This window comes from Magallana gigas, chromosome 10 (genome assembly GCF_963853765.1).
Source record: "Magallana gigas chromosome 10, xbMagGiga1.1, whole genome shotgun sequence".
Classification (NCBI taxonomy): domain Eukaryota; kingdom Metazoa; phylum Mollusca; class Bivalvia; order Ostreida; family Ostreidae; genus Magallana; species Magallana gigas.
In genome coordinates, this window is record NC_088862.1 from 15,123,310 (window position 1) to 15,138,878 (window position 15,569).

The 15,569-nt window shown below is 31.1% G+C and overlaps 3 long non-coding RNA genes across 3 annotated transcripts in view; all 3 read right to left on the reverse strand.

Annotated features, from left to right (window-relative positions):
• LOC136272117 (uncharacterized) overlaps positions 1–11,117 on the reverse strand; it is a 31,500-nt gene extending 20,383 nt beyond the window's left edge. The window contains exon 1 of the long non-coding RNA XR_010710020.1: positions 10,998–11,117. This is a non-coding gene — a long non-coding RNA (uncharacterized lncRNA). The remainder of the gene's footprint in view (positions 1–10,997) is intronic.
• LOC136272327 (uncharacterized) lies at positions 3,410–6,542 on the reverse strand. The gene is made up of 3 exons (XR_010710306.1): positions 5,833–6,542; positions 4,546–4,604; positions 3,410–4,255 (listed from the first exon to the last, which is right to left on the reverse strand). It is a non-coding gene; the product is annotated as an uncharacterized lncRNA (long non-coding RNA).
• A 1,044-nt stretch (positions 11,118–12,161) lies between the features above and the next one.
• On the reverse strand, positions 12,162–13,840 carry LOC109617754 (uncharacterized). The gene is made up of 4 exons (XR_010710023.1): positions 13,639–13,840; positions 13,181–13,234; positions 12,791–12,849; positions 12,162–12,355 (listed from the first exon to the last, which is right to left on the reverse strand). It is a non-coding gene; the product is annotated as an uncharacterized lncRNA (long non-coding RNA).
• Positions 13,841–15,569: the final 1,729 nt, after the last annotated feature.

Consider the following 15,569-nt stretch of genomic DNA (forward strand, 5'->3'; position numbering starts at 1 on the left):
AACGAAAAGAAAATGAACTGATTTATGTTTGAATTCAGTGACTTCAGTTCACCAAATAACGTCGTTTTGAACTGTCTTCGTAATGTGAATACTCTGAATTTATTGCCGTATCCTTTAACTGTATTGTTTACCTCCTATGCATTAAATTGTTTTGTTTATTTTTTAAATTTCATAACTTTATAATTATGTTCATGTATATGTTGAAACAGATAAGTTGAGGACTGAAGTCATGGGAGGCAGCGATGAGACTCAGGTTACTGCTGGAACTGTGAGAAAGGACACAAAATATATTTTTCTTATTAAATCCATTCCTTACAACAGTATCTTTGAGTTTCTCTCTTTTTCTTTCTCTCCCCTCTCTCAAAAATATTATTCTTAATAAATTCACCCAACTGAGTCTCTCTCTCTCTCTCTCTCTCTCTCTCTCTCTCTCTCTCTCTCTCTCTCTCTCTCCATTCAGACTTCATTACTGTTGAATGTATAATATTTAACCTTGATAAAATTAGTAATGTGTCTTCATCGATATCCATAGAGTTTGAGCAATAGAGGTAAAAGTTGTTTTTTATGCAACAGATTCTTCTTTTCATTTTCTTTAAAAAACGTTTCCTTTGCAGGAATTCCCTTTACCTGGATAGGTGAAATCTTACCTGTGCTAGAGCCTCTTGTTTGCATAAGATTATCAGCTGTTAAACAGGCCACATCCTACAAAAGAACACATTGAATACTCTACCAGACAAAACTAACATTGCAATATACAGACCTCTCAATATCAAGAACCGGATTACATTTTCCTTAGAGAAGTCTTATTCACCATAAAACACTTTGCTGGAAGTAAAAAATGTTACTTCTAAAGTAAAATCACTACTGCACCTACTTATTGTTCAATAAAAACATAATTACTTTTCGTAAACTTTTAATTGAAACCAATTCTTAAATCTGAATCAATTTCTTTAATTGAACAGTATCAGGTGGGGAAAAAAAATAGCACTCCATCTATCTAGTAAATCTTAACACAGAGAATGAAAACACCTTTCTTTCTTGCATCAGATATTGCTCCGAGGTCTTTCCGTCGGTGGGTTTGTCCGAGGAATTAGTTCGAATGAGGAATGAGTCCGGGCAGAGGGGTAGAGAACGGAATAGACAACCGGTCATTGACCGGACCGCCAGTAAGTTTACCCGCCTGCGTGGCCCGCGAATTGATGTGACCCCCCCCCCCCCACCAGTCGTTAGTTCTCCGACTTTAGCTGATGCAGACAATGGAGCAAGGAGGCAACTGAATAAATTTTAAAAAATACAGGAATTACTTTTAAAAAATGTTCATGAACTGGCCATTAATCTACCGGTATTAGAGCGATACTATCATCAGAAGAAAAACATTCCAATGTGAAATTGTGTTTTTTTTTACTATTCTTAAAGTTATATTTGTAATTAATAAACTTCTGAATATCTTATTTAAAATAATGTTTGCTATAACGATTCATGCAGTTAATAACTTTTACATCATTTCCAGTGAAGTATAAACGTAATATGCAGTACTTTTATAAGGAAAATTCCAATATGTTGTCATATTTTAAGTTGATGCTTTGAATGTTAGCTAATCTGAAAGACAGAATCTGATATCAAAATAACTGAATTATAATATTTAAAATTGCAATCAAGTATTTTTAATGCATCTTAACCACATCATGTTAATGTATTTCCTCTTCCTGCCTTCATAACAAGAGGGATAAACGTGAAACATGGATTATTTGTTAGTCATTTATGCTTAAGTGTTGAAAATTGGATCATAATTAATTATTCATGTTTATTGAACAATTTTGACCTCCATGATCAATTCATCAGACCAAACAATTCATATTTTTTCTCATGAAAAGAAGATTTGAATCTTGTTTTCAAACACAGTAACATACATGTATTTTTCAGTATTCCTGTACTTACACTTTATTTTTAAAGGCAATTACTGGTTCATTGGAACAATAATTTTTGGGTAGGTACAAGTTACTATCTGTGATAGAGAAATATAACCTGTGAGAGTGTAAATTGTAATCACAAATTAAATTACTATAATAAAACCTAACCTGTGCATTTTTCCTCTTCATTCTTCCATTTGTAAACAGGACGACAAATGGTTTTTTTCCAACTTTTGATTCAATTAAACACACATTATTTTAGCGGAACATAGTTAATTAAACTGTTTAAGAACTTTTTTTTCTTTTATTCATCTCTTATTACCACAATCATATTAATTATTATATGCACTCAAAACTATTGTGGCAAAACAGTTTATGAAATCATTCTATTTACTTCACAATGTTTTCATAAGTATAGGATAAACATGTATAGCTCAACAGAAGTGGGGGAAGTGTTTAAACTATTTCACTCTATCATTTAGGATTATACCTTAAAGGGACTTGAACACGATTTGAGATCAAAAATTGTATTTTTATTTTTTGTGTATAAAATGGTTTACTTGTGCATTCTAAATGATTGACCAAAATATTAAATGTTAAAATCAAGTTACAAGCGAGATACAGACGAAAGAATTGATAGTTATGTAAACAAAGCTCGAGTCTTATATAGTTGTTTACAAAAAATGAAATATAGAATTTCATCATTTCTTAGACAAAATGATATGTAAAAAACAATTTAAACTAATTAAATATCTTCATAAATACTTTTATCAACAAAAGAAAGTTACATTTGATTAAAACTTACACCAATACAACACATTATATGCAAAAATGGCAATATTCGAGCTTTGTTTACAAAACAAAGAATTATAAACTCTTTATTTTGCTTATAACTTGATATTTGAGTTTCAAATTTTGACATAGTATTATAAACTTCTATATTTATCAGTATAAACATTGAAAGTGGAAAAACAAAATAGGATTTATGTACATAAATATCACTGTTAAGTGTGTTTGTGTGTTAATCATTATTTGATTAAAACACTTTTTATCTTGAAATTAAAACAGTTCAATTCAAAGACTACTCAGTGATTAAGAATTATAATCCTTACCAAATGCGTCCTCATCTTGAAAATGATTATTGCATATTCAATTATTTCCTTTGTTTTATAAGTACAACGGCAACATTAATTGCCATTTTTTAACAAAGACCGAACACTCAGAAATTTCTTGGGGAAAAAACCACGGTACCGGTTATAAAGTTGTTTGTACGTCTCGCTGTTTTTTTTTTTTTTTATCATATTTTCATTTTAACATTAATTTTACGAATGATGTGGTTTAGAGCGAGCGAAAATTGTACAAATATTATGCATGATTTATGAATCCACAAATGACTTTATTTATCATGTTCAGATAAGATGGCATTTTTATACCAATCTTGTTTCGAATTAAAACGAATGCAATGTCGCGTTGATATCTTATATTAATCTGTAGACGAATTGATTATTTTGTTTTAGATTATAATTTCGTTAACATGAATTTATGTCTTCTCCTTATAAAGAGATATCATAGTCATTTTGAGGAAAGGGTTTAAGTTGGAAATATATTATGTATGTGCGTATTATATCAAATATAATGAAAATATATTATGTATGTGCGTATGCTATCAAATATAATATGCGTTGCCATAAGTTTCCAGGGCCTTTCCCCTTTCATCTGTTCGCATTTTCCGTGGTCAATGGCAAGAAAAACATTTGTTTCTTTATGTCTCATGGCTTAGCAAAAAAAGCGCACTTGCTATAAATACGCTTTTGTACTAAATGGCAATGACAAAATGATTAGGCAATAATATATTAAATATATTAAAGATTTCTTACAATACATTTCTACAAAATTTATCCCATCTCCATACCGCTGACGAAGTGTGTTTAACCAAAATGTTTGAATTCATTGACTTCAGTTCACTAGATAACGTCGTTTGAACTGTCATCGTAATGTGAATGCTCTGAATGAATTGCCGTGTCATTTAATTGTATTGTTTACCTCCTATGCATTAAATTGTTTTGTTTTATTTTTTTTAATTTCATAACTTTATATTTATGTATATGTTGAAAAAATACATCCACGTGTGCAATACATGTAACATTATACTGTTGATAAACAGTTACAATGTATTGCGAATATAACTAAAACACTGTTTGACTTACAGAACGACTTTACCAGACATCCTGTAGAAAAATTGCAATTTTCTTTTGAACAGTTACATTCCAATGTGCACTTCCATCCATAACTTGGATAGACACACTGCCTGCTGCAATTAGGACCTGAGTATCCAATATTACACTCTGAAACAAAAGCACTCCTCTTTTGTTATATTTCATATTTGGATAAACAATAGCCTAAAAACGAGGTATTTTTAAAATTTCATTTCAAAATCTGATGATGATTTGGAATCTGTATATATATATTGAATATATGAAAAATCATGGAAAGTAACTTGTATAAAAATTTGAACTGTTAACGTAAAATATAACGTTTACAAGTAAAACACATTGTCTAATATCAAAGAGTGGAACAAGCTACATTTATTTGATTTAAAACAGGTCAATTAATTGTAATCAACCCCATTAGCAACCTGTACAGTTCCCTGTTTCTCTATTCCGTTCGTAACCAGGACAACAACCACTCTCGTATCTACAAAAATTATGTCTGCTTTAAGCAGTAAAAAAATAGTTTTATCTTTTATCAAATCGATGCATTGGATTTGAAATGTTCAACTACGCATTTTCTCTTCATTTCTGTTATTATCCCAAACATGTACAATGCAATTGCTTTAAAAGTGAATTATACGAGGGTTGTCCCAAAATAGCGTAGACAAGTGGCGTTATTCAGTTAATCGAAGACAAAGGAAGATGAAATTTGTGCCACAAAGGGTTCAAGAAATTTGCATTCAAATAATGTTTTAAAATCGAATATTGTTTGAGATTAAATTAGTGAAATGAAAGCATGTTAGATCAGAAATTCTACATGCGGCGCAACATAATGAATTGAAAATTGGGCGGAAAAGTACTTTTCGAATGAAAAAATTCAAATAAAATATACACCGATATTTGATAATAATTATATTATTTACTCTGAAAATGTTTTGGCGATAACAAAACTTTTAAATATTTTATAACGCGTTTTGTGACAAGTTGAAAATTAAGTGGTAATAAAATGACGTTTTCAGCGTTTAAGACGGCGCAGCAGTAACTGATACAATTTTGTAAAGACCATCAAATAAATCCTAAGCGGCTTTGGAAGTAAATGAAATTAACAGAATCGATGAGAAATGCGTTTTGTGAATTAGTTAAACAATATTGAAAATATTTAAACAAGTATGATGACCATAAGTGGAAAAAAGAAACCCCGAACGATATCAATGGACGTCAAAATGTTGAACGACACATTTCGGTAAGACGGACGTTAGACAACAAGTAATACAGGGCAAGTTTGGAGCCGACAGATCGTTTGTACTTAGAAAATATTTAAAAACAAAACAAACTAGAAATATATATTGAATGTGCACGCAGAGTACATGTTCAAAGATAATATTTTTCTAAGACATTTTCGGAAATAAAACGTAAATGTTGTCGTGAACGATGTGGAGGGTTTAGCAACAACGTAAAACTGGAAATTTTTGACGTCGCACATTGCGCCGCCTGATAAAACTTGTTGTTACTAATTATTCATTTTCTCGAGAAATAAATAAAGTACAGATTTGAACTTTTCAGCATTGTTTGCCAAAGGGTCATTGAAGAAAACATAGAAGTCTAATGAAATTGCAGTGAACAGATTATAAATTATGTGTCCTGTCTACATTTTTTTGGGACAACCCTCGTAACTAATCGAAATTATAACTGTTTATTTGTTTTAACCTTACCTGTCACAGTTTTCATCTGAATAGGAAACAGAAGTGATAAATGTATATCCCAAAAGTATTAGAGCATATGTCAACATCATTTTCCTCTATTCTCTATTTCATTATGATTTATGAGACACAGACTGCTTTTGCTATCTTGGGTAGATTGAGAACGTTTTAATTTCCTTCTTTTTTTTGTATCACTAATTGGTTCCTAGTACAAGTTCTAAGTGATTTTGTTATGAAGGAAACTGTCATTCATGAAGTTGGTGTCATTCATATGTTGTTACAGTAAAGTGGTTTACTTTTATGTTGTAATGCAATTGACTTCAAATTTGAACTCAAAATGAACGCTATTCTCATTATAAGTCATTATAGTAAATAAAGTAATTTTTTTATAATGTTAAAAATGAAAAACTCACTTAAATATGTGTAAAAATATAATTGTTCAACATGACTTAAATTGGCAAGGAAAGTTTAATCATGGAGAGAATAGAATTCACAAATTGCAAATTCTTTGTAACACTATTCAAAGACTTTAAGTCGACTTAAGAGTCAAGATCCACAGATCCAAGACTCTTGTGCTTTCACATATGAGCTTTATATATATTTTAAAAAAATGACATACATGTAACAATGTTTCAATTTTTATGCTGTGACCTCCTGACAAAAATATCTCAAGATATATCTTCAAGGAAACCTAATAACTTAGATTTCAATGTCTTTGGACTCTTTCCCTGGTATGTCTTTATGAACCATGATTTGACACTGCAGCTTCTGATCCAATATATCTGATTTTTACGATAAAAAAAACCCAACAAGTATCATATTTGTGTCAAAATTTTTATTCATTTCTTAACATTTATTTTGTGTGTGTGTGTGTGTGTGTGTGTGTGTGTGTGTGTGTGTGTGTGTATATGTATATATATATATATATATATATATATATATATATATATATATATATATATATATATATATATATATATATATATATATATATATATATATATATATATATATATATATATATATATATATATAATAAAATACTTTTAAAACAGTTTCAAAATATTTCGGCCGTGTTCATATATATATATAACCTTATGTTCAAACACAGAATATTTCTTTCTCTATACATGTACATAAACATAAACCTTTTTTTACAGGGGAAAGGGGGTGTTACTGGTTCATTGGAACATTTTTTGCGGTAGGTACAAGTTACTATTTGTGAAAAGATCATTTAATCTGTGGGCATTTTTTGTGAGGATGAAAGCTCATGGGTAACTGGTATTCACCAAATATTTCTGAACATTAGGAAGTGGCAGAGTTTAAGTATTGGAGAGCCATACTCACAGATGAGTTGATTACTGAAGTCATGGGAGGCAGTGATGAGACACAGGGAACTGCTGGAAATGTGAGAAAGATGGCACAAAATTTTTTCTTATTAAATTCATTCCTTAAACAATATCTATGAGTTTCTCTCTTTTTCTTTCTCTCCCCTCTCTCAAAATTTTTTTCTTAATAAATTCATTCAACTGAGTCTCTCTCTCTCTCTCTCTCTCTCTCTCTCTCTCTCTCTCTCTCTCTCTCTCTCTCTCTCTCTCTCTCTTCAATCGTACTATATTTCTGTTGCATGTATAATATATAACCTTCATAAAATTAGCTATGTGTCTTCATCAACATCCATAGAGTTTGAGCAATACAGGTAAAAGTTGTGTTTATTCAACAGATTATGCTTTTTATTTTTGTTTCCTTAAGTTTACAGATATTTCCTTCACCAGGATAGGTGAACTCTTACCTGTGGTAGAGCCTTCTGTCTGCACAAGATTATCAGCTGTTAAAACAGACCACACGCTTCAAAAGTACTTATCAATTACTCCACCGGAAAAAACAAACATGGCAATACAGAGCTCTCAATATCAAGAACTGGATTACATTTTCGTTTGTTAAGTCTTATTCACCTTAAAAACACTCTGTCCGAAGCAAAAATGTTACTTGTAAAGTAAAATCACTACTGCATCTACTTATTGTTCAATAAAAACATAATTTTTTTTCGTAAATTATAAATTGAAATTAATTATAAAATCAAGATATGTGTTCTGAATCAATTTCTTTTATTGACAGTATCAGGTAGAAAAAAAAACAGTATTTCATCTATCTAGAAAATCATAACACAGAGAGTTAAAATACATTTTTTTTCTTGCATCAGATATGGCTCCGAAGTTTTTCCGTCGGTAGGTTTGTCCGAGGAATTGGTCCGAATAAGGAATGAGTCCGGGTGGAGGGAAGGAGAATGCATAGACAGCCGGGCATCTGCATGTTTACAATAACGATGCATGCAGTAAATAACTTTCACACCATTTTCAGTAAAGTATAAATGTTATATGCAGTACTTGTATAGGGGAAATTCCAATATTTGTTTATATTTTCAGTTGATGCTTTGATTGATATCTAACCTGAAAGACAGAATCTGATATCAAAATAATTCAATTATGATATTTAAGATTGCAACCAAGTATTTTTAATGCATCTTTATCACATCAATTTAATGTATTTCCTCATCCCGCCTTCATAACAAGAGAGATGAACATGAAACATGGATTATTCGTTAGTCATTTATGCTCAAGTTTTCAAAATTGGATCATAATTGATTATTCATGATTATTGAACAATTTTGACCTCCATGATCAATTCATCAGACTAATGAATTCATGTTTCTCTCATAAAAAGAAGATTTAAACCTCGTTTTCAAACATAACAACAGCTTTCAGTATACCTGTACATACACTTCATTTTTAAAGGGTGTTACTGGATCATTGGAACAATAATTTTGGGTAGGTAGAATTTACTATTTGTGATAGAGAAATATAACCTGTAAAGATGTAAGAAGCAATCAGAAAATCTATGAATATAACAAAACCTTACCTGTGCATTTTCCTCTTCATTTTTCCATTGGTAAACAGAACGGCAAACATTTATTTCTCAACTTTTGATCAAATAAAACATATATTTTGATAAATCTGTTATTTCAGCGAAACATTGTAAATTTAACTGTTTTTAAGAACTAATTGTTCTTTTATTCATTTGTCATTATCCCAATCATGTTTGTTTTTCTATGCACTCAAAACTATAGAGGCAAAACAGTTAAAGTAATCATTATTTTTACGTCACAATGTTTTCATATGAATAGGATATAGATGTACAGCTCAACAGAAAGGGATGAAGTGTTTAAACTATTTCACTCTAGCATTTAGGCCATATCCCTTAAGTCAATTCAGGCTGTTCAAAATAGGATTCTCGTACATGAATATCACTGTTAAGTGTGTTTGTTTGTGTGTTAATCATTATTTGATCAAAACACTTTTTATCTTGAAATTAAAACAGTTAAATTCAAAGACTACTCAATTATGAAGAATTATAATCCTCACCAAATGCGTCCTCATCTTGTAAATGATTATTGCATATTCAATTATTTTTTTTGTTTTATAAGTACAACGGCAACATTTATTGCTATTTTTGACCGAACACTTAGCAATTTCTAGGAGTAAAAACCACGGTAACGGATTCTCATGTTGCTTGTACGTCTCGCGTTTTTTTTTTTATCATATTTTCATTTTAACATTGATTTTACGAATGATGTGGTTAAGAGCGAGCGAAAATTGTACAGATATTATGCATGATTTATGAATCCAAAAATGACTTTATTTATCATGTTCAGATAAGATGGAATTTTTATACCAATCTTGTTTCGAGTTGAAACGAATTCAATGTCTCGTTGATATCTTATATCAATCTGTAGACGATTTGATTATTTTGTTTTAGAGAATTATAATTTCCTTAAAATGAATTTATGTCTTCTCCTTATAAAGAGATATCATAGTCATTTTGAGCAAAGGGTTTAAGTTGAAAATATAGTATGTATGTGCGTATTCTATCAAATATAATGAAAATATATCATATATGTACGTATTCTATCAAATATAATATGCGTTGCCATAAGTCTCCAAGGCCTTTCCCCTTTCATCATTTTCTGTGGTGAATGGCAAGAAAAACATTTGTTTCTTTATGTCTCAGGGCTTAGCAAAAAAAAGGCACTTGCTATAAATCCGCTTTAGTATTAAATGGCAATGGCAAAATGATTGGGCAATAATATATTAATTATATTAAAGATTTCTTCAAATACATTTCTACAAAATTTATCCCATCTCCATGCAGGCGTTTAACCAAAATGTTTGAATTCATTGACCAGTTCACTAGATAACGTCGTTTTGAACTGTCTTCGTAATGTGTATACTATGAATGTATTGCCGTATCCTTTAATTGTATTGTTTACCTCCAATGCATTAAATTGTTTTGTTTATTTTTTAAATTTCATAACTTTATAATTATGTTCATGTATATGTTGAAAAAAAAAAACACATCCACGTGTGCAATACATGTAACATTGTACTGTTGATAAACAGTTACAATGTATTGCGAATATAATTAAAACAATGTTGGACTTACAGAACGACTTTACCAGACATCCAGTAGAAAAATTGCAATCTTCTTTTGAACAGTTACACTCCAATACGCATTTCCATCCATAATTTGGATAGACACATTGCTTGCTGCAATTAAGGCCTGTGTATCCAATATTACACTCTGAAACAATAGCATTGCTCCTTATCATAACAGTATAAAAAAAACGGAGATTTTGCATGTTTCATTTCAATTCTGCTGATAATTTGGAATCTGTATGAATTTGTAAACATGAAAACATATGGAATATACCAAATAATCATAAGTAGTTTATATTTATAAAGATACGTGTATCTTTATCTGTCGCCGTAAATATGTTACAAGTTAAACACAATGTCTAAAAATTTAGATCATGTGACAAACTCTTTAATTTAATTTGAAACAAATCAATTGTAATAAAACCAATTAACAACCTGTACAGTTTTCTTGTTCATTATTCCATTCGTAACCAGGACAACAACCACCTTCATAATTGATAAAAGAAAAGGATATTAAAGGAATTTTTATTCCTTTTTTATTGAATCGATGCATTAAGTTTTGCATTGTTTCACTATGTTTTTTCTTCTCATTTCTGTTATTATCATAAAACATGTACAATAGAATTGCTTCACGAGCGAATTTAAACCAATCAAAATAAACACTGTTTCTTTTTTCAACCTTACCTTGAACAGTTTTCATCTGAATTCGAAACAGATGTGATTAATGTATAGGCCAAAAGAATTAAAGCAGATGTTGACACCATTTCCCTCTATTTCAATATGGTATGAAGACCTAGACTGCTTTTGCTATCTGAAGTAATTTGAGGAAGTTTTCATAGGGTGGTTTTTTTTTTGTATCACTAATTGGTTCCTAGTACAGTTTCTAAGAGGTTTTTTAAGGAAACTGTCATTCATTATGTTGTTGTCATTCCTATGCTTTTATAGTAAAGTGATTCACTTGTATGTTGTAATGCATTGACTTCAAATTTGTTTGGAATGTTATTCTCTTTATCAATAAAATAAATAAACTTTAAGTATTTTTTTTTTCAGAATGTTGAAAATGAAAAACTCACGTAACACATATGTTTAAATTTAATTGTACTGCATGACTTAAATTTACATGAAAAAGTTGCACTTATCGAGAGAATAAAAATCGTAAATTTCAAATTCATTGTAACGCTATTCATAGACTAAGTTGACTTTAGAGTCGAGACCGATTGTACTTTATCCTGTTAGCTATATATTTAGACAAAATGACATACATACATCTAACAATTTAACATTATTATACTTCTCTGATAAATACTGAAATCTGATTGGTTTAGACGCAGTTGATAATCCGTTCTATTACTCTCATCGTCAGTAACACACTTGGCAACGGGTAACACAACATATTGTTACATGCGCGTAACTTATGTGCGTACGGTTCGTCATAGAATTCACGTCATTCCAATACAAAAGCAGTAAAGTTTTCTTTAAAATTAAGACATTCAGTATAATGAATTACATAGTGCATGTTTTAGAGGGCAAGAGTTGAAATTGACACCCCGAGAAAACCATTGTCAACCGACGCTTCCCGTCGGTTGACAATGGTTTCCTCGGGGTGTCAATTTCAATTCTTACCCTCCCAAACAGGCACTATTTACATAATGTTTCATTTTTCAGGCTGTGACCTCCTGACAAAATATTTACAAGTCTTATCTTGAAGAAAACCTTATAACTTAGATTGTAATAGCTTTGGGCTCCTTCCCTGGCATGTCTTTATGAACCATGATTTGAAATTGCAGCCATTGATCCAATATACTTGATTTTTACGATAAAAAAAATCATTAAGTATCATATTTTTGTCAATCTTTTTATTAATATCTTAACATTAGTTCTGTGTATACATATATATATCTAATTTAAAACAAGAGTCAATGGTACAATAAAAGTAGAGTTCAGGTCACATCTGGTTTGCTTTTGTCCGGCGTTGATGATGAGGGGAGGATGACCTCCATTGATGTTGGCGTACTGTCCATAGCCGACAGAGTATTGGATACCTGCAACATAAATTATTTGTTGGTCATGTGTGCTTCTGTGTTAAGTAATGGACTATAAATATTTATTCATGATAACAGCACAACTTTGACCTCCACAATCAATTTATTAGACTGAAAAATTCATATTTCTGTCATGAAAAAGATATTTTAACTTTATGTTCAAACACAGCAACTTCCTTCCAATGTACATCTGTACAACTACTTACATTTCATTTTTAAAGAGGGAGGGAGGAGGTGTTACTAGTTCTTTAGAACATTATTTTGTTTGTAGTTACATGTTTTACTATTTGTGATAAGAACAAAGAACACGTGGGCATTTAAAGAAAAAAGTTTTTGTGAGGATGTATGCTCATGGCCATGGGTAACTGGTATTCACAACTATACATCTGGACATTGGAGAGTGGCAAGCTTGAAGGATTGGACAGCCATACTTACAGATAAGTTGAGTACTGAAGTCATGGGAGGCAGCGATGAGACACAGGTGACTGCCGGAACTGTGATATTTAAGAGGAGAAAAATATTTTTCTTGAAGTTCATAAATTCATTCATTACAACAGTATCTTTGAGTTTCTCTCTCTCTCTCTCTCTCTCTCTCTCTCTCTCTCTCTCTCTCTCTCTCTCTCTCTCATAATAATCATACTATATTACTGTCACATATATGATATAAAATCTTGATAGAATTAGATGTGTTTCTTCATTGTTATCCATAGAATTTGAGCGGTAGAGGTACACATTTATTTTATGCAATAAATTCTTCTTTTCATTTTCTTTCAAAAAATGTTTCCTTTGCAGGTATTTTCTTTACCTGGATAGGTGAGATCTTACCTGTGGTAGAGCCTCCTGCCTGTACAGGATTAACAGCTGTTAAACGGGCACATCCTACAGAAGTACACATCAAATACTCAACCGCACAAAACTAACATTGCAATATACAGACCTCTCCATATCAAGAACCGGATTACATTTTCCTTAGTCAAATTTTATTCACATTAGAAACACTTTGTCCATAGTAAAAAATATTATTTGTAAAGTAAAATCACCACTGCAAAACCCGACTTATTGTTCAGTAAAAACATATTCATTTTTTGTAAAAAAAAAAAAAAAAAAAAAAAAAAAAAAAAAAAATTCTTCAACCAATTTCAAAATCAAGAAGTTTCTATGAAACCTTCACTGAAAAGCATTCTAAATCAACTTTCTTAATTAAAACAGTATCAGGTGGGGAAAAGATTGCATTCCATATAGCTAGTAGATCTTCATTCAGAGAGTGAATATACATTTTTTACCTGCATAAGAGATGGCTCCGAGGTTTTTCCATCAGTGGGTTTGTCCGAGGAGAGGAATGAGTCCGGGTGGAGGGGGAGGAGAACGGGATAGACAGCCTGGCGTTGACCGCTAGTAAGTGATCCCGCCGCGTGGCCAGCGACTTGATGTAACCCTCCAGTGTATGGTTCTCTGATTTCAGCTGATGCAGACAATGAAGAAGACAGGCAACTGAAGAATTAAAAAAACATACAGTAATTACTTTTTGAAAAATTTCATGAACTGACTTTTTATCTATTAGATCTGTATTATCACCAAAAGAAAGGCATTCTAATAATAAATTGTTTTTAAACTATTCTTTAAGTTCTATTTGTATTAAACATCTAAATATCTTATTGAAAATAATGTTTGAAATAGCGATGCATGCAGTTTTAATAATTTTCACAGGATGAATGACCATCTTTAAGTCCTCCTTAAAGATAGCTTAAAGGTGTTTAAAGGTAGCTTAAAGACGATCTTTAAGCCACCTTTAAGCTACCTTTAAGCTATAAGTATTGCTTAAAGGTGGCTTAAAGAAAGCATAAAGATGGCTTAAAGGCAGCTTAAAGACTATCTTTAAGCCACCTTTAAGCCACCTTTAAGGACAACTTATAGGTCCTCAATGTCCAAACTTCTTTAAGCCACCTTTAAGCCACCTTTAAGCTACCTTTAAGCCACCTTTAAGCCACCTTTAAGCCATTAAAAAAAATTTAATTCAATATTGTGCTTAATTTCCAACAAAATGTATTAACTTTATGAAAGAAAAGGTATTAAAACGGTTTTTGTTCTAGAAAGAAAAATGAAAAAAAAACCCACAAAAAACCGGCCACGGCGAGAATTATACCCGGGACCCTTAGTTTACTAGCATCTCCACACATCCTCTGCGCCACGGCAACTTACATATAAATGAGCGTTTTTATATCCTATATATCAGTGGATATTGAATCACTGTATTGAATGTGTTTACTTGAAAAGATTTTGACAAACCATTCAGTTTGTAACAATCAATTATATCTAATTTATAAATTACATGCATGCATGTATTTAGAATGAAATACGGAACTTGGTCTTCAGTGAACAAAAATATATTATACCTAAATGGAAACCGTTAGGTTCACTATAGTAGGCTTTCTTAGTTAATAAATTTAAACCGAGTAGATATACGTTCATCTAATTTATAACTATAAAAATGTAGAAAGAAAATGAAATCATTTCTTTTATTAAATGCATTGATACTATTAGGGTATTTGTTCAATTTCCCGCAATTTCCCGGTTTTCATGATCGCGGCGCCGTTCCAATATGTTTAAATATTTACATGTAATTGTATGTACATGTACATGATTTTTAAACTATCAATTCTATAACAAACAAAATTACCAATTACCGGTGACGTATTTACTGCATGTGGCAATTGCAAATGACTTGTACATACAATTGAATGATGTGCCAGGCCGGGTATATTTGACATATTTACCCTTATACATATATTTAAATAATCAACCCCTATTTATGATCACCGGTACATTAATTAATTAGCCTCAAGATTTTACTCTTACATACATGTATCGTTAATTTGTAGACGTAACATCTTTGAAACCCAGAGCTAGGAAATAATACTTTGAAAATGAATTACAAATGTAAATTAACTTTTATTCACTAGACTTATCGTATACTCGTACATACTAAGATTCAACGCCTTTAGAAACCCTGACGTGCACCTGGGCACACGACACACCTGTTGTGTATATCTTGTATATTCTGTGTTAGTTCCAGGGGTTTTCTTAAGTTGGACAAACAATAGACTCTAATTAGATATACACAAACGAACAAAACTATGTCTAGACAAACAAAGCAGTAATATCCTGCCCGATATAACAAAGGCAGTTGAGAGTCTTTTCATCTTTAACATGTATC